Source organism: Rhinopithecus roxellana, chromosome 13, assembly GCF_007565055.1.
Source record: "Rhinopithecus roxellana isolate Shanxi Qingling chromosome 13, ASM756505v1, whole genome shotgun sequence".
In the NCBI taxonomy this organism is placed as follows: Eukaryota; Metazoa; Chordata; class Mammalia; order Primates; family Cercopithecidae; genus Rhinopithecus; species Rhinopithecus roxellana.
Window position 1 is genome coordinate 17,933,909 of NC_044561.1, and position 20,762 is coordinate 17,954,670.

Here is a 20,762-nt window from a genome sequence, read left to right on the forward strand (position 1 = left end):
CAGGCGCCTGTAGTCCCCGCTACTCCGGAGGCTGAGGCAGGAGAATGGTGTAAACCCGGGAGGCGGATCTTGCAGTGAGCTGAGATCCGGCCACTGCATTCCAGCTTGGGGGACAGAGTGAGACTCCGTCTCAAAAAAAAAAAAAAAAAAAAAAGGAGTGAGCCCATCTCCTTCCTTCACCCTCCTGACTAGAATGTAGTCTTCACCCCACTGACTAGAATTCCATGACAGGAATTTGTCACTGTTGGACCATAAAGGAGAAGGCGCTCTGTGCCAATGACGATGGAGCAACAAGTTAGAAGGAGCCTAGATTCCTGATGAATGTGAAGCCACCTTACCAAGCCTGAACTGTTTATCTCTGGACCTCGTTTACAAAACTAATTTCTGTCCTCTTGACATCATTAGTATTTGAGGTTTTTCTCTCCCTCACAACTGAGCCTAGTCTGCCCATAAATATTTTGCTGGAAATATTTCTTAGGAACATCTGATTCCATCTGTTCTGATTTTATACTACTGAATCAACCTGCCCCTAGCTGGACTCACTAAGAGTAGATAACTGGTTGGGTCATGAACCAGCCACATTATTATCTTTAGTCATAAATTAATAGGGCCAGGCGTGGTGGCTCATGCCTGTAATCCTAGCACTTTGGGAGGCCGAGGCGGGCAGATCACTTTAGGTCAGGAGTTCTAGACCAGCCTGGCCAACATGGTAAAATTCCTTCTCTACTAAAAATACAAAAATTAAGCCAGGTGTGGTGGAGGGTGCCTGTAATCCCAGCCACTCAGGAGGCGGAGGTTGCAGTGAGCCGAGAGCACACCATTGCACTCCAACCTGGGGAACAAGAGTGAGATCCATCTCAAGAAAAAAAAAAATCATAAATTAACAAATTGGTCTCTTTATTAGTTTAGTGGCCCTCCTTTATGCTCTCAGAATCCCACTGTTATGAACATCCATTGCTTTTGTCTGCTCAGTATCTATCTTCACTTCTTTTGGTAAGAGAATATTAGTTGCCCTCTGAGTTTCCAACCCTCCTTCACTTTCTGTCTGTTCACTACCCCTGGCTCCAGGACTGAGGATGTAACTCAGACCAACCAGAGCACTGCAGCCTCTTGGTCAGGGTAGTTGGATATGGAGTGAGTATATTAATCTACGCCAAGCCAGTTCTACACAAATACAGCTAATGGGGGTGGGGGAATTTCCTTTTTAATCTATTGAATTTAGAACTGTAAGGTTGCAAGGCTGGCATTATTGACAGCCCTCTTGCCACTACAAGGAGATTGCTCATCTGAGAATGAAATCTGTGTAGGGGACGAAGAATCCTAAAGACATTGTTATCCTCTGGATCTGGCCATGCCTGAAGCTCACCCTGGGCTCTTTTGCAAACCAGTAGATTTGCTTTTTGCTTATTCGGTTTGAGTTGTCTTCTCTTTTTATGAAATGGACAGAGTCCTAACTAAACTATCCCCATTTCAACTTATTACCAGCACCTAACACATAGAAGGTGTTGAGGAAATACTATGAGATCAGTTTATAAGAGGCAGAAACTTAGAACCTGTTAATTCTAGTAGATAGAGCCAAGCAGGTTTCTGCAATAGCAAAGCCAAGGAGGCTGACAAGCTACTTAACCTCTCTGACTCTGTTTCTTTATTCATAGGAAAAGGAGTGGTAGCTGGCCTTGGTAGCACATGCCTGTAGTCCCAGCTACTCAAGAGGCTGAGGCAGGAGGATTACTTGAGCCCAGGAGTTCAAGGCTGTAGTACACTATTATTGCTCCTATGAATAGCTCCTGCACTCCAGCCTGTGTCACATGGCAAGACCCCATCTCAAAAAGGGGAGAGAGTGTAGGTAAGAAGTAGTAACAATCTCTACCTCAAATATTGTGAGATTGAGGGAGTGAGATGTGAACACATAGTGCCTGGCATGTAGTTGGGATTACAGGTACCCGCCATCATGCCTAGCTAATTTTTGTATTTGTGTAGAGATGGGGTTTCACTATGATGCCTCAGCAAATGGCAATTGTTAGCAATAATGCTGTTAAGGTAACAATATCCTGGAAGACTTAGCTCAGCCAGCCATTCCCTTGACATTTTTAACCACAGCCACAAACTGCTGGTGTAAATGACATGCACATGCTATCACATTCAATTTGTTTTATAAGGAAAAGCAATTTCTTATTTACCCCACCACCCTCAGGAATGCTGTTGACAGAAAAGCCTGTCACATTCCATTTCTTTCATGGACTGAGGTCCTTGGATGCCACTCATGCCAGTTGGCCAGTTAGCAAATGTGGTAGGAGGCCTGGATTAAGAAGGTCCAATTCTCATTCATAGAAATACAGCCTTTCTTGAGCAGATCACTTGAGGCCATGAGTTTGAGACCATTCTGGCCAATATAGTGAAATCCTGTCTCCACTAAAAATACAAAAATTAGCCGTGTGTGGTGGTGCACACCTGTAATCCTAGCTACTTGGGAGGCTGAGATAGGAGAATTGCCTGAACCTAGGAGATGGAGGTTGCAGTGAGCCAAGATTGCACCACTACACTCCAGCCTGGATGACAAAGTGAGACTCCCATCTCAAAAAATTAAAAAAGAAAAAAGGAAACATGACCTTTCTCATCTCTATCAGAGCAGGTGGACAGTCCTGGGAGCCTGGGCACACTCCAGAGGGATAAATGACTTACCACTGCACTGACTGCATCAGATCAACGTCCCATACTCTCGATTGCTACTTGATATTAAAAAAAACCACAGGTTTATTTAAGTCAGAGTCCTGGTCCTTTATACCAACAATAATAAAAGGTATTTTTCTGCTTAGGTGTAATTCTGAACAATTAAAATAACCCAGAAGCCCTCACAGTTTTATCCCAGGTTGCCATCCCGAACCAGCAGATCTCCACATCTTAAAGTACCTGAAATAAGACCCAGTCATTAGGTCAGGGAAATGGGCTGAAGCTAGATCAACATTTATATCAAGAGTGAAACCCTGAGAACCTTAAGGACTCTTGGGCTTATCTTTGCCATTCTCCTGAGTCAACAGAAGAGGAACAGAAACAGCAGAATCAGGCCAGGTGCAGTGACTCACTCCTGTAATCCCAGCACTTTGGGAAGCCGAGGCAAGCAGATCACCTGAGGTCGGGAGTTCAAGACCAGCCTGGCCAACATGGTGAAACCCCATCTCTACAAAAATTAGATGGGCATGATGGCAGGTGCCTGTAATCCCACCTACTCGGGAGGCTGAGGCAGGAGAATCATTTGAACCTGGGAGGTGGAGGTTGCACTGAGCCAAGATTGCACCATTGCACTCCAGCCTAGGTGACAGAGCGAGACTCCATCTCAGAAAAAAAGAGCAGAATCATGTTTGCCTGATTCAACACTCGGCCTCTTTGGACAAGAGTCGGATTTCTCAAGTTCAGATGATGCCTGCAACTCTTTGGAATTGGAGAGAAGATGGTTTGGCCAGAGAAGATCAGAGGCTGTTTTAGGTCTTCTAGGACTCAGGAGACATACATAGAACATGGCTTCCATGGAGCTGGGGAGACAGGAGAACCATCGAGTTCAGGCTCCAGTCATAAATATTTACTGGTATACTCACAACACAACAATGACGGTCCTCAAAATGACATTCAACTTGCATCCTATCCTAAGAGTGCACTATGAACTGGAGTGCACTATGAACTCATGTTTTAAATCTGTTTGCCTTGTGACCAGCACAATTATACTGCAGTGTACTCTGTGTATATTCTACAATATTCATTTTCCAATGTGATCGCTTAAGTTATACCACAAATTTTGGAAAGTGTATGACAAATCAAGAGTGAAATCAAGAGGTCAGAGCAACACGTAAACATGCGCATGCACACATGAGACAACCCTGGAAACCAGCCCCAGAGACAGGGCCTAGAAGAGGTCTTGATGAAAGGCAGCCTGTAGTAGAACAGGCTTCATTGCAGATCCTACAGAAGAACTGGGTTGAGTTACGCAGCTTCTCCCATCCCTTTCTGGCCCAAAGCAAGCCCCACCCCCAACCACTTTGAGATGCTACGTTATGTTTAACTATGGGAAAACTCACAGTGATAAAAAATGACCGTGGAAAAGTTTCAAGAAACCTCAAGTCTATAATAGCAAGTATCCTTGGCTTTGGCCGAAAAGCAAATTGATACCAAGTTGTTCTTAGCACTTCGCCAAATGGATTGCTATTTCCTTGTGCCTGGAGCACCCAAAAAGGGAATGACGGCTGAGGCTGCCGTGTTTATAGCTCTTTGCCAAGATACCTCTCCCAGTACCCTCTCTTAAGGCAAAGAACCTGCTCCAATAGCATTGTGTCCTGACAGCCCTGTGGACCCCTTTGATGATAACCACATATTCTTGCTTCACCTCTGTGCTTGTCCTTAGGACCCTAACAGCCTAAGAAGGAGAGGCAGAACCTGCTTGTTCCCTTCTTTCCTTGCCTCTCTCATTTCCTGTTCTTTCTTCCACTTGGAAAATTTGAGTCAGACTTCCATGTGTCTTCCACATAGGCCTTCCACATAGGCCACTTCCTTTTATACATCTTTGGGTGCCCTATGTGGAGGGGATCCTCACACACTCTCCCTGGCTCTGGCTCCTTCCCCTTCCCCTAAACCTATCGTGTCCATCTTCTACCCCTGCCTTGTGAAATTTCATAAAGAGGAAGGTTGCTCAACATCTATCAAGACTCATAGAAGATAAAGGGCTGTAAGAAATTTGGAAACTTCACATTAAGATTGCTACTAAGAACTGAGATCAAGATGTGGTATACAGGACATATACATAAATTGTTGGGTTTAGTGCAAAATGAAAATGCAGGGTCCCTTGTTCAAAAATTATTAAGAAATTCAAGATGAGCCAGGTGCAGTGGCTCACGCCTGTAATCCCACCCAGTACTTTGGGAGGCCGAGACGGGTGGATCACAAGGTCAGGAGATCGAGACCATCCTAGCTAACATGGAGAAACCCCGTCTCTACTGAAAATATAAAAAATTAGCCAATAGCCAGGCGTGGTGGCGGGCACCTGTAGTCCCAGCTACCTGGGAGGCTGAGGCAGGAGAATGGTGTGAACCTGGGAGGCAAAGCTTGCAGTGAGCTGAGATCGTGCCACTGCACTCCAGCCTGGGCGACAGAGCAGACTCCATCTCAAAAAAAAAAAAAAGAATTTCAAGATGGTGACAACAGAGCACAAAACAAATGTGAGGCCCTTCTGGGAGCAGGGCCCTTTTAAGTATGGATAGTTGTGTGACTCCACAGGTTGCATGCCCAGGAATCTGGCCCTGATTGTGTATTTTGCTCAAATATCCTTGGTTAAGCATATAAAACACACCCATACCACCCCGTCTCCCAGTTCTGGACAGCATTCAGTAACATTATTACAATACATGATAATAACTGATTAGGGCTGGGAATGTAAGATCTCTGCTTTTATCCACTGTATTAGGATCCCTTCCATATAGAGGACCCACAGATGTGTAGTCAGTTAATACTCAGAGCACTGCCGAGGAGCAAAACTAGAGTATCCTAGCTTGTAAATGATCTTCTACGCAGGCTTCTAACCAAAACCTCATCCTCTGAGCCATATATCTTTTTCAGCCTGGAAAACAATGGACCCATGATGGTGGATGAATAAGAACAGAGGCTTTTTAGGCACTCAACTAGGAGATGTTGATAACAGAATAGTAGCTTTCTTGTATCAAACCCTTAGCATGTGCCATACATAACTCTGCAATTTACATACGTCATCTCATTTGACATATTTCAGGTGTGAATTTTATTCCATAGCCCTAGCGCAAGAAGTTTCCCATACCTTTATCATGCCGCCCTGAGTCTACTTGCTCGCACAGCCCTACTCCTAGCCATGACTCTTGTGATGACAAAAAACTAAGGCACCTCCCTTGGTGGTCACCACATGGAAAAAAAAGCACCTCCTTCACCTGCTATTAGACATCATGCCCAGGATGCTTCCTTCTGGTGTCCAGGGACACTGGCTCTTTCTTCAGTCCAGTCCCTCAACTGACTTCAGATATACACCTGGACACTCACCTTCTCCAGTTGTAAGGACAAGCAAGAATCAGGTCTCCTCCATATTTTGAACATCCTCAAATCCTGTCCCCTTCTTATTTCAAACCTTTGCGTGACCCTGCAACACGGAATATTTCTGGAGGCTGGAAATCTGAGATTAGGGTGATCAGTTGCTTTGGTTTCTGATGAGGGCTCTCTTTCTGGCTTATATATGGTTGCCTTCTCAATATGTCCTCATATAGCTTTACTTGGTGCATGCACATAGAGAAAGAACTCTTCTTACAAGGTTACTAATCCTATCAGATCAGGGCCCCATCCTTGTGACCTCATTTAATGTTACATTCGGCTGGGCGCTGTGGCTCAAGTCTGTAATCCCAGCACTTTGGGAGGCCGAGACGGGCGGATCACGAGGTCAGGAGATCGAGACCATCCTGGCTAACATGGTGAAACCCCGTCTCTACTAAAAAATACAAAAAACTAGCCGGGTGAGGTGGCGGGTGCCTGTAGTCCCAGCTACTCGGGAGGCTGAGGCAGGAGAATGGCGTAAACCCGGGAGGCGGAGCTTGCAGTGAGCTGAGATCCGGCCACAGCACTCCAGCCTGGGTGACAGAGCCAGACTCCGTCTCAAAAAAAAAAAAAAAAAGTTACATTCTTAGAGGCTCATCTTCAAATATAGTCACACTGCAGGGTTAAGAGTTAGGGCTTCAACATGAATTTTACTGAAATATTCAGTCCATAACAACACCTTTGTGTCATCCCTTCCCTTTCAGTTGACTTCCCCTTGAGGTGGGTTTTATGATTTCCTTTTAGAAAACAGTGTCTTGGCTGGGCATGGTGGCTCACGCCTGTAACCCCAGCACTTTGGGAGGCCAAGGCAGATGGATCACCTGAAGTCAGGAGTTCAAGACCAGCCTGGCCAACATGGTGAAACCCTGTGTCTACTAAAAATTAAAAAATAAAAATTAACTGAGCATGGTGGCATGTGCCTGTAGTCCCAGTTACTTGGGAGGCTGAGCCAGGAGAATTACTTGAACCTGGGAGGTGGAGGTTACAGTGATCCAAGATCATGCCACTGCACTTCAGCCTGGCCTGGGTGACAGAACAAGACCCTGCTTTTTTTTTTTTTTAAAAAAAAAAAAAAAAAAAAAAAAGGGTCTTGCTCTAGAAGCTCTCCTTGCTGGCTTGTTAAAGAAAGTGGACATGTTGGGAAATCCCAAATGGCAAGAAACTGTGGGTATGGGTAGCCTTTAGGATCTGAGGGTGGCTTCCAAGCAAAGGACAGCAAGAAGCTGGGGCCCTCTATCCCACAGCTCCAAGGAACTGAATTCTGCCAACAACTTGAGTGTGCTTGGAAGTGGATTCTTCCCCATTCATACATCCAGATGAGAACACAGCTCACCCAACATCTTGAGTGTAGCCTTGTGGGTCCCTGAGCAGAGGACTCGGCTAAGCCATGCCTGGACTCCCAACCCACAGAAACTGAGATAATGTGTGCTGTTTTAAGCCCCTAAGTTTGTGGTAATTTGTTGTATAGCAAGGGAAAAATCTATAAATTAGAAAACTCTGCAGTCTTCACCCACAAGGCTGCATGGAGGATTCCTCTCTTTTTTACTTCTAACCAGAAGCAACTTGTGTACTTACTGAGCATGACAAAGGGCATGTGCCAAAAGGCCTGCTTTTAAACTTTTTTAATTTCTTGATTATCAAAAGTAATAGATGTTCATTGTAGAAAATCTGGAAACACACCAAAAACAAAATAAAAATTATCCAGAGTAATTTCCTCCTGCCGACTCAGATAACCACAGATAACACATTGGCAAGCAGCCTTCACCACCTTGGTTCTATACAAGGAGGCTGGATAAAGTTACAGAGAATGTTCTGTATGCCACTGTTTTGTAACTTGCTCTTTCCACAGTGTTAGCCCACATTTTCTGAAGAATTTGAAGCATCAGAGGGGTGAGTTTATTTCCGGCATTTTGGGGCATTACCAGATTCCATTTTTAATGACCTCAGGTTTTTCCCAGAGTGGGCTCTGGCAAAGGAGACTCATTAAAAGGAAACTGAGGCCAGAGAGGGGAGGACATGCACAAGGTCAAATAGGCTGTTGGCACCCAGAGAGTTCCCTCCTTCCAAATTCTTCATAACGTCGTAGCTTAGCTGCTGTATTCGCAAAACCCACACAGTGCCCCGAAGCTTTACCCTTGGAATTATTATCAGAGATAAGTTCCTTAAAGCCACAGCCTCATCTCCAATCAAGGGAGGTCCTTGGAGGGACTTGGAATAGGAAGAAGTTAGAACTCTGACTGAGATCTGGCCATCCACCATCCATGAGGCTCAATTCTCCCCTGGTCCCCTGAGCAACTGAAATCAACTCCTGGAGTATCATTTCAGAACTCTGAGCATTTGGGCTTCTTTTATTTTATTTTATTTTATTTTATTTTATTTTATTTTATTTATTTTTTGAGACAGGATCTCACTCTGTCACCCAGGCTGGAGTGCAGTGGCATGATCTCAGCTCACTGCAACCCCTACCTCCCAGGCTTAAGTGATATTGCAACCTCAGCAACCCTAATAACTGCCACCACACCCAGCTGATTTTTTTATTCTTTGTAGAGACAAGGTTTTGCCATGTTGCTCAGGCTGGTCTCGAACTCCCGGGCTCAAGGGATCCACCAGCTTTGGCCTCACAAAGTGCTGGAATTACAGACATGACCCACTGCGCCTAGCCTTTTCCTTTTAAATGTGAGTGGGAAGATAGTAAGGAAAGAGAAGGAAGGAAGAAGGAAGGCAGGAGTCATTTTATTCAATAAACTTTCATCAGGCCTCTGGAAGACCAGACCCCTGTGCTAAGCCCTGTGCTAAGTAGTGGAGCTATTGAGATGAGGTAGCATGAGGTCACTTTATTTGCTTATTTATTTATTTATTTTTTGAAACAGGGTCTCACTCTGTTACCCAGGCTGGAGTGCAGTGGGACGATCTTTGCTCACTGCAAACTCTACCTCCCAGGTTCAAGCGATTCTCCTGCCTCAGCCTCCCGAGTAGCTGGGATTACAGGCATCCACCACCATGCCCAGCTAATTGTTGTAATTTTAGTAGAGATGGGGTTTCACTTTGTTGGCTGGGCTGATCTCAAACTCCTAGCTTCAAGTAATCTGCCCACCTCACCCTCACAAAGTGCTGGGATTGTGACCGAGGTCACTTTCAATACTTAGTTTAACATTTGTAAACTATGATTGTTCCAGTTGTTTATTGCTGTATCACAAACCACCCCAAAGCTTAGTATCATAAAACAACAAGCATTTTATATACTCATGATTCTGTGGGTCAGGAATTGGGCAGGACACAGTATGGATGGTTCATCTCTGTTCTTAGATACCTAAGACGTTAGCTACACTACAGTGCAGTGCAGTGATGATGGCTGAAGATGGCTGGGACAGCTCAACTGGGGCCATGTGCCTGTGGCCTCAGTTCTTCTCCACAATGCGTCTTCTAGGGCGGTGTATTAGGATTCTCTAGAGGGACAGAACTAACAGGATAGATGTATATAAAAGTGGAGTTTATTAAGGAGTATTAACTCACACAATCACAAGGTTGAAGTCCCACAGTAGGCCATCTGCAAGCTGAGGAGCGAGGAAGTCAGAGTCCCAAAACCTCAAAAGTAGAGAAGCCGACAGTGCAGCCCTCAGTCTGCGTCTGAAGACCTGAGAGCCCCTGGCAAACCACTGGTGTAAGTCCAGGAGTCCAAAAGCTGAAGAACTTGGAGTTCAAGGGCAGGAAGCATCCAGCACCAGAGAGATCAAGGCCGGAAGACTCAGCAAGTCAAGTCCTTCCACGTTCTTCTGCCTGCTTTATTCTAGCTGCACTGGCAGCTGCTGGGTGCCCACCCAGATTGAGGGTGGGTTTGCCTCTCCCAGTCCACTGATTCAAATGCTGCCATCCTTTGGCCACACCCTCAGACACATCCAGGAACAATACATTGCATCCTTCAGTCCAATCAAGTTGACACTCAATATTAACCCATCACAGGCAGGAAATGTTCAAGATGGCTCCTTCACTTCCATGTCTGATATGTGGGCTGGCAACAGTTGGGTAGCTGTGGGCAAGGTGATGCTGCCTTTTCACATGGCTAGCTTGGGCTGCCTCTTAGCATGCCAATCTCAGGTAGTTAGACTTCTACATGGCAGCTGGCTTCTCCCAAAGCAAACATTCCACAAAAGAGGAAGTGGAAACTGTCACCCCTCTTAAAGGCAACCCAGAGGGAAGCCACAGTACATTTTTATGACCTCTTCGAAGTCACATACCATTACTTCTGCTTGATTCTGTTCATTAGAAGTGGGCCACTAAGTCTACCCATACTTGAGGGAAGGAGAATTAAGCTCCAACTGTTGAAGAGAAGAGTTTCAAAGAATTTGTGGACATACATTTTTCAAAAGTATCACCACAACAACACAGTCCACTTCACATTGAGTAGTGGACCCCCCTCTTTCTCTCTTCAATCCTCTGCTCTCTTGGAACCAGTACAGATTCCTCCTCTTGTCTCATAATGAGCAATGTAACTGATTTCCTTCTCCTCCAGGTCTCTCTGAAACACTCCTGCCCTTATCTTCTACCCACATGAGCTTATCAGTGTATTTTTTTAATCCCATAGATAATCTTTTCCCTTAAACGAATTTTGGTGCCAGTTATTAACATAATGAAATTTCCATTTGTTGTATTTACCTTTGTATACAGAAAATTATTTGAAAGAAATTTCCATATCCTAATCAAGCAAATATGGAGGCAAAAGGAGACATTTGAAGACAAGCAGGGATTCTGAAACTTCCCTCCCATGCACTCCCTGAAAAAAAAAAGAAAATTACTTGAGGATATGCTCCAACAAATTAATAAAGGAATCCAGAGAAAAGATTTAGGAAGCAAGAAACAGTGGAACTAAAGCAGGAGAGAGTTGGGAAAAAATCCTAACTTGATAGCTATGCAGCAGACCTAAAATGCAATCCATCAAAACTAGAACTGGAAATAAGAGGTCTCAGGGATAAAAACTTGAAAGAAGGCCAGGCATGGTGGCTCATGCCTGTAATCCCAGCACTTTGGGAGGCCAAGGCAAGCAGATCACGAGGTCAGGAGTTCAAGACCAGTCTGACCAACATGGTGAAACCCCGTGTCTACTAAAAATACAAAAATTAGCCGGGAGTGGTGGTGTGTGCCTGTAATCCCAGCTACTCAGGAGGCTGAGGCAGAAGAATCGCCTGAACCTGGGAGGCGGAGGTTGCAGTGAGCCGAGATCACGCCCCTTCACTCCAGCCTGGCAACAGAGCAAGACTCCGTCTCAAAAAAAACAAGAAAAACTTCAAGAAGGAAATAGATGCTTCATTTCCTGTGGAGGAGAACAAACAAAACAACAACAAAAACAAAACAACACACAGAAAAGAAAATAGATGCCATTGCACTAATTGAATAAGTAAAAATCTAGAAGTTCTTAAAGATGATGTCCAGACAAAGGCTCTTTTGCTACCAAAAAAGGAGAGTGCGTTTAGAAGCTTTGTGGGGACAAAAGCTATGCTAGAAAATCATGGTCAAGCTAAAATGCATATGGTTTCAGAAAACTAGTGAGTAAGAAATAAAGACCACTAAATAGCCATCTAAAACAAAGCTGAATTTATTGCCTTCTTCGCAAGTGAAAGCCATGTCACTGAAACACAAGTTCGACAGCAAAAATTAAATAGGAGTGAAAAAAGGAAGTGCACTAAATAAGGCAAGATTCTGAATTTTGGCCTGCAAGTGACTCACAAAGTAGATTGTTAAGTCCTCTTCAAGTTCTCTGTAACTGACACTAGGAACTTAATTTTAAGCAAGTCCAAGATAGATTATAAAAGATTCCACTAGACCTTAGGTCATTCATCAGAGGTGCTTAATGTCCATGTTCAAAACTTAGCAAGTTTTTTGTTGCTGTTGTTATTTTAAATAACTATGAAATAGTGCCTAACCCCTAGTAGACAAAAACAATAAGGAAGAAGAAGATTAATATTCTGAATTCATGATTTTGTTGGATTTATAATAGATAGTAAATAGATGTGTTTTCCATGAGTATCTTTTTTTTTCTTTCCTACATGCAATTTGTCGTTTTTATTGGATGTTTTTCTTGGAGATCAGCCTTTGTTTTTATTACCTTCTCCTGAAGAAAGTGTACTTTTTTTGTACTCCTCCTTGCAGAGTAGGGCAATTCCATAGAAAATGTGCCCAGAGTAGCCTGTAGCCTAGTTCAGGTTTTACATTTTGTTCCTGTCAATAAGTTTTTCAACTGTGTGTGGTGTAGTGTGTATGTGTGTGTATGTGGTCTATTTGGCCATCATTAGTCTCTTCTGATTTTAATTTGGCAGGTGACAAAATGTTATTGCATGGAAATTTAAAGACATGCCTATTGAGAAAAACAAAGTTTAACCAAAATTACGATGTTCCCATGCTCTTACTATTTCACAATCTGTTTTTAAATTTAGAAGAATAGAGAGAGAAGGGGTGCTTTGGTTTCACTTCATTTCTTTTTCTTCTATTAAATTCTAGTAAAATAAATATTTTAAAAAACTGATGGCTGGGCCCGGTGGCTCACGCCTGTAATCCAGCACTTTGGGAGGCCGAGACGGGCAGATCGCCTGAGGTCAGAAGTTCAACACCAATCTGGCCAACATGGCAAAACCCCACCTCTACTAAAAATACAAAAATTAGCTAGGCATGGTGGCATGCATCTGTAGTCCCAGCTACTCGGGAGGCTAAGACAGGACAATCGCTTGAACCCAGGAGGTGGAGAAAAAAAAAAGAAAGAAAAACTGAAACTCAGTATCTCATACTGATGGAATTAAGGATGATTTTAAAATTTTCATCTGTATACATTATGCCTTTCTGTAACTTAAAATTTTAACAACAAATAATGCATTACAGAATGTCACTTAACATCGTAGTTAGGTTCTTGGAAACCACAACTTTAAATGAAATAACTAATGTACAGCGGGTTCTCCAACAACATTTACTTCAACGTCCTTTCCTTCTAACGTTGATGACGAAAAAAAAAAAAATAAATAGTTTTCATGATATGTTGTTTCCCTTAAATTAGCAGTTGATACCTACCAGGTTCGTTCTGCCCATGCACAGTAAACAAGTAACTGTGACCAGATTTTGCAAAACAGAAAAGGTTTATTCACAAGGCAGCCCAGCAAGAAGGTAGGAGAACAGCTCTCAAGTCAGCCTCCCTGAAAATAAGGTTTAGGAATGTTTATAGGTTAGAGAAGCAGAGAGGTCTAAGGCATAGGAAGAGGTGATTGACACTGAAGAAAAATGAATTGGTGATCTGTGCAAGTGTAGTTGGTGTCATGGCTTTTTATAGGATGTATGTTCAGAAAATGGCTGCTTTAGCATCATCAGAGTGTAGAGTTTTTGTCCCCGTGATGTCAGAAAGCTACCTCATGGCCATTTGCACATGCCAAGTTGAAGGGTTAGTGGTCTCAGCCAGTTTGAACTGGACAGGAGCTGTCCCCAAGTTCCTGAAAAGCAACCTAAGCAATCATTAATTACCATGGCAACATATACCTCAGAAATGTTATCTGTAAGGAAGCCAGTAAAGGATGTTACTGTGTTAAGCAGTGTGGCTTTTAGCCACCTGGGTAAAATAGTAATAAACAACAGCCAGGCACAGTGGCTCATGCCTATAATCCCAGCACTTGCAGAGGCTGAGGCGCTGAATGGATCCCTTGAGTCCAGGAGTTCCAGACCACCCTGGGCAATAGGGTGAAACCCATCTCTACTAAAAATACAAAAAATTACATACTTTATAAACTTTTAAATTACAAAAATTTCTGTATTTATATATCTTTCTAAATAAATATATATTCATATAACACTTTTTAATTGTTCCATATAGTTAGACATTTAAGTTTTTATAATTTAATTTTTTTTTTTTTGAGACAGAGTTTTGCTCTGTCGCCCAGACTAGAGTACAGTGGTGCAATTTCGGCTCACTGCAAGCTCCACCTCCCAGGTTCACGCCATTCTCCTGCCTCAGCCTCCCGAGTAGCTAGGACTGCAGGCACCTACCACCATGCCCAGCTAATTGTCTGTGTTTTTAGTAGAGACGAGGTTTCACCACTGCCAGGATGGTCTCAATCTCCTGACCTCGTGATCCACCCTCCTCAGCCTCCCAAAGTGCTGGGATTACAGGCATAAGCCACCACGCCTAGCCAAAGTTTTATAATTTTTTATAATTAGGAACAGTCTTACACACAAACCCTTGTTCATGTTGCCATTTGATTCTTACTGGAATTCATCTTAAATGGGAAAAGAAAGGATATGCATTGTTGAACAATATATTTGTGGCTAGGTGCGGGAGCCTATAATCCAAAAATTAGCTGGGCATGGTGGTGCATGCCTATAGTTCAAGGTACTTGGGAGGCTGAAGTGGGAGGATCACCTGAGCCCGGGAGGCTGAGGCTGCTGTGAGGTGTGATCACACCACTGCACTTCAACCTGGGCAACAGAGTGAGACCCTGTCTCAAAAAACAAAACCAAAAAAAATACATCTTTGTGAAGATAAAGCAAAATAATGTTTGAAAAGAACTTTACTTCTGTAGCACTTCTCTTTGTCACTGGCCTAGATCCCAGGTCTGAAGAACACTGAAGGTCAAACAAGTATCTGGGCTCCATTCCAGTTGCCCCAGCATCAGCTGGCTCCTGAATGGGGCATGAACCCTGACCCTGACGTAAAGAAACTCACAGTCCAGAGGAGAAAACAAACATGGATTACTGCAAAACAGTATAACTCATGTTACAATAAAAACACACAATAGAAGACCTCTCGAAAGTTAGCGTACACATACAACACCTGGGGATCTTTTAAAATGCAGATTCAGGCCGAGCGCAGTGGCTCACACCTGTAATCCCAGCCCTTTGGGAGGCCAAGGCCAGTAGATCACCTGAGGTCAGGAGTTCAAGATCGTCCTGGCTAATACGGTGAAACCCCATCTCTACTAAAAATACAAAAAATTAGCAGGCACCTGTAGTCCCAGCTACTTGGGAGGCTGAGGCAGGAGAATGGTGTGAACCTGGGAGGCGGAGCTTGCAGTGAGCCGAGATCACGCCACTGCACTTTAGCTTGGGCAACAGAGTGAGACTCCGTCTCAAAAAAAAAAAAGAATACAAAAATTAGCCAGGTGTGGTGACAGGAGCCTGTAATCCCAGCTACTTGGGAGGCTGAAGCAAGAGAATTGCTTGAACCCAAGAGGCAGAGGTTGCAATTAGCTGTGACGGTGCCATTACACTCCAGACTGAGCAATAAGAGCAAAACTCTTATCTCAAAACGTAAAATAAAATAAAATGCAGATTCAGAAGGTCTGGTGTGGAACCTGAGATTCTGTATTTCTGCCAGTTCCCAGGTGATGCCAGGACCACTTATTTGCAGACCACACTTTGAGTAACAACAGTATAGATAGAAGTAAGCAAAGTTTTACAGATACCTAAGCAAGTTTCAAGAGATGAACAAGAATTTCCCAGACAGTTAATGGAGGGAATGGTATACTCTAGAAGAGGGAATAGCCTATGCAGAGATGCACAGGCATGAAATGGCCTGGTTTGTCTGAAGCCCCAAGCTCAAAGGGTGGGAAGAAGATGAGAAAAATTTCCCCCGAGGAGCACTGATGGTGATGGGTCACAGGATGTGGAGACATCAGGGTGAATCCACAGGCTGGATAACTAACTGGAGGTAAAGGAAAGTGAAGGAGGGCATGGGTGATGGAGGAGGCATGCCCTCACCAAACCAATGAATAAAGAACCAAGTGCACAGCTGGTGCAGTGGCACATGCCTATAATCCAGCACTTTGGGAGGCCAAGGCAATAGAATTGCTTGAGCCTGGACAACTTGGCAAAACCCTATCTCTACCAAAAATGCAAAAGTTAGGTGGGAGTGGTGGCGTGTGCCTGCAGTCCTAGCTACTCAGGAGGCTGAGGTGGGAGGATCACTGAACCCAGGAGGTTGAGGTTGCAGTGAGCCATGATTGTGCAGTGGCACTCCAGCCTGGGTGACAGAGTTAGACCCTGTCTCAAAAATAAAAAGCAGCAGCAGCAGCAAGTGCAGGTCTGAGGGGAGAGGTAATGAGTTCAGGTTGGGATTCACCAAGTTAGAGGTGGGGGAAGAATGAGCAGGCAGGGGACTTTAGGTGAGATGTGAGTGGGGGCACTTGAAGGGGAAGGCTGCAGAAGAGGCAGTCAAGGTGTCAGTGTGCTGAGCAGTCTAAGCAATGGGCTGGGAGAGGAAAAGAAGGATGATTCAAGCCTGTGAACCTCAGAACCACCACTATACAACTGCAAGCCTGTGAATCATGTTTCTCATATGACCCTTGAGAATATGAATCAGCAAGAGTGAAAACCAGGATCCAAGGTCCCCCAAAATTATCAGCATTTCACACAAAAACCTGCATATGAGTCGGACATGGTGGCTGACACCTGTAATCCCAGCACTTTGGGAGGCTGAGGCAGGCAGATCACTTGAGGCCAGGAGTTTGAGACCAGCCTGGCCAACACAGTGAAACCCTGTCTCTACTAAAAATACAAAAAAATTACCTGGGCATGGTGGCACACGCCTGTAATCCTAGCTACTCAGGAGGCTGAGGCAGGAGAATCTCTTGGACACGGGAGGTGAAGGTTGCACTGAGCCGAGATCGTGCCACTGCACTCCAGCTTGAGTGCAACAACAGCGATAACTCAAAAAAAAAAACAAAAAACAAATCCCAAGCACTTTGGGAGGCCGAGGCGGGTGGATCACGAGGTCAGGAGATCGAGACCATCCTGGCTAACACGGTGAAACCCCGTGTCTACTAAAAATACAAAACAATTAGCCGGGCGTGGTGGTGGGCGCCTGTAGTCCCAGCTGAGGCTGAGGCAGGAGAATGGTGTGAACCCGGGAGGCAGACCTTGTAGTGAGCCAAGATCACACCACTGCACTCCATCCAACCTGGGCGACAAAGCGAGACTCAGTCTCAAAAAAAAAAAAACCTGCGTATAAATATTCATAGTAGCTTTGTTTGTAATTGCTGAAACTGGAAGCAACAAAGATGTCCTTGAATAGATAAATGGATAAACAACTGGTATGTCTATACAATGAAATAGTATTCAGCCATATAAAAAAATAAATGGGCCGGGTGCAGTGGATAACACCTGTAATCCCAGCACTTTGGGAGGCTGAGGCAGGAGATCTCTTGAAGTCAGGAGTTTGAGACCAGCACATCACTTGAAGTCAGGAGTTTGAAACCAGCCTGGCCAACATGCCAAAACTCTGTCTCTACAAAAAATTAGCTGGGCATGGTAGTGTACGCCTGGGAGGCTGAAGCAAGAGAATCACTTGAACCCAGGATGCAGAGGTTGCAGTGAGCCGAGATTGCTCCACTGTACTACAGCCTGGGTAAGCGAGTGACTCTGTCTCAAAAAAAAAAAAAAAAAAAAAAGAAAAGAAAAGAAGATAGTGGCCAGGTGTGCAGATGTGGTGACGCACACCTGTACTATGAGGCGGACATGGTGGCTCACGCCTGTAATCCCAGCACTTTGGGAGGCTGAGGTAGGCAGATCACTTGAGGCCAGGAGAACTTTGGAAGGCCAAGGAGGGTGGATCACTTGAGCTCAGAAGTTTGAGACCACCCTGGGCAACATGGTGAAACCCCACCTTTACAAAAAATACAAAAATTAGCCAGGCATGGTGGCATGCACCTGTAGTCCCAGCTCCTTGGGGGGCTGAAGCAGGAGGATCACTTGAGCCAAAATACAAAAGGCAGAGGTTGCAGTGAGCCGAGATCACACCATTGCACTCCAGCTTGAGTGACAGGAATGAAACCCTATCTCAAAAAAGGAAAAAGAAAAGAAATTAGCTATCAAGCCATGAAAAGACATGGAAGAACCTTAAATACTTATTACTAAGTGAAAGAGACCAGTATGAAAAGGCTATATATTTTACAATTCCAACTATATGATATTCTGGAAAATACAAAACTATAGAGATGATAATCAGTGGAAGCCAGGCATGGTGGCTCACGCCTGTAATTCCAACACTTTCGGAGGTCAGGGCAGGTGGATCACCTGAGGTCAGGAGTTCAAAAACAGCCTGGCCAACATGGCAAAACCCCATCTGTACTAAAAATATAAAAATTAGCTGGGTGTGTTGGCAGGCACCTGTAATTCTGACTACCTAGGAGGCTGAGGCAGGAAAATTGCTTGAACATTGGAGGTGGAGGTTGCAGTGAGCCAAAAGCATGCCACTGCACTCCAGCCTAGGTGACAAGAGTGAGACTCCATCTCAAAAAAAAAAAAAAAAAAAAATGGATGCCAGGGGTTCCATGGGAGTAATAGATAGTAAAACACGGGATTTTTAGAGCAGTAAAACTGTATAAAACCATAACAATGGATAAAATTCATTATTACATTGGTCAAAACCCGTATAACTACAGCACAAACTACAGATAAGACCTGGGAGTGGTGGCATGCAGTCATAGTCCTAGCTACGAGCCCAGGAGTTCAAGGCTGCAGGGAGCTATGATTGCATCACTACACCCCATCCTGGGCAACAGAACATGTCCTTGTCTCTTTAAGGAATTTTTATGATTGTATGCAACAACTTCACTGAAGAGGACTCCAGGGAAAGGATTAGGTGTTGACCTAAGGAAATTTTTGGAATGAGATAAGTCTGTAGACTAAAGGCAAAAGGAACTGCACATAAGCACTGTACTCTAGTTGATAAAGTTGTTACCTATTGGCTACAGATTAATTTTGATACTACTTTACATACGTAATGAAACAAAACAAGTAAGTAAGAGGATGTCAGATTGTGGGAGTCAGGTTTCTCACTGTTGGAGCAGAAATTTACAGATAATCCAAATGAGAAGGCTAGAATGAACCATGTGGTAATGGATTCAAGTTGAATGCATCAGTATGAACTCATGTTTAGCTTAATTTAGATACAGATGGTTACGCATAGAAATATTTCTAGACATGTGTATATACTTGGATAAGTATGCATACATTTTTTGCTCTGCCAGCTGAGAGGACCTAAAATAAATGACATCTCAGTAACCATGAGGAGTTTTAGTGCCCAGATCTTGGTTTCTAATGCCATTTACCAGTAAAAAGAGCTCTTTGGAGGAATAAGTGATTCTAGGAGTCAGGCAGGAAATATACAAGATGAGCCTAGAGCATCTTGTAGTACAAGAAAATAAGGAAGTGCTCAAAAAAAGTTAATGAAGGTGTGTCACAGGAGCCAACGGAAACAGCTCCCAATGGCCAAAGATGAAAAACAATTTGAGTAAAAATATAATATAAATATTGGATTATAACCCAAAATATGAAAATAAGTATCCACTAGTCCATTGTATTAGTCTGTTTGCATACTGCTATGAAGAAATACCCAAGACTGGGTAATTTTTTTTTTTTTTTTTTTTTTGAGACAGAGAGCATGGTCTCAGCTCACTGCAACCTCCACCTCCCAGATTCAAGCGATTCTCCTGCCTCAGCCTCCCGAGTAGGTAGGATTACAGGCATGCACCATGACGCCCAGCTAATTTTGTATTTTTCGTAGAGAAGGGGTTTCTCCATGTTGGTCAGGCTGGTCTCAAACTCCCGACCTCAGGTGATCCACCTGTCTTGGCCTCCTAAAGTGCTGGGATTGCAGGCATGAGCCACCGCACCTGGCCAATTTTTGTATTTTTAGTAGAGACGGGGTTTCACTATGTTGGCCAGGCAGGTCTCGAACTCCTGACCTTGTGATCCACCCTCCTCAGCCTCCCAAAGTTCTGGAACCACAGGCGTGAGCTACCACGCCCAGTGACACTAGGTAATTTATAAAGAAAAAGAGGTTTAATGGACTCACAGTTCCATATGGCTGGGGAGGCTTCACAATTATGGCAGAAGACTAAGGAGGAAGAAAGGCATGTCTTACATAGCTACAGGCAAGAGAGCATATGCAGGGGAACTGCCCTTTATAAAACCATCAGCTCGGCCGGGCACAGTGGCTCACGCCTGTAATCCCAGAACTTTGGGAGGCTGAGGTGGGCAGATCACAAGGTCAGGAGATCGAGACCATCCTGGATAACATGGTGAAACCCCATCTCAACTAAAAATACAAAAAAAAAAAAATTAGCCAGGTGTGGTGGCACGCACCTGTACTCCCAGCTACTCAGGAGGCTGAGGCAGGAGAATGGAGTGAACCCGGGAGGCAGAGCTTGCAGTGAGCCGAGATTGTGCCAGTGCACTCCAGCCTGGGTGACAGAGCAAGACTCCATCTCAATAAATAAATAAATAAATAAATAAATAAATAAATAAATAAATAAAATAAATAGCCATCAGCTCTTGTGAGACTTACTCATTTTCACAAGCACAGCACAGGAAAAACCTGCCCCCATGATTTAGTTACCTGCCACCAGGTCAATCCCATGACACGTGGGGATTATGGGAGCTACAATTCAAGATGAGATTTGGGTAGGAATACAGCCAAATCATATCATCCATAATGATATAAATGATTGGATAAATTACTAAATGAGGAGAAAAAGACAAATCTCCAATGCAGAACGGAGTGGGCTAAATAGTGTCCCCCCAAAATTCATGTCTACCAGAATCTCAGAATGTGACCTTATTTGGCAATAGGGTATTTGTAGATGCAATCAGTTAAGGATCTTGAGATACCATACTTGGATACCTACTTGGAGTAGGCC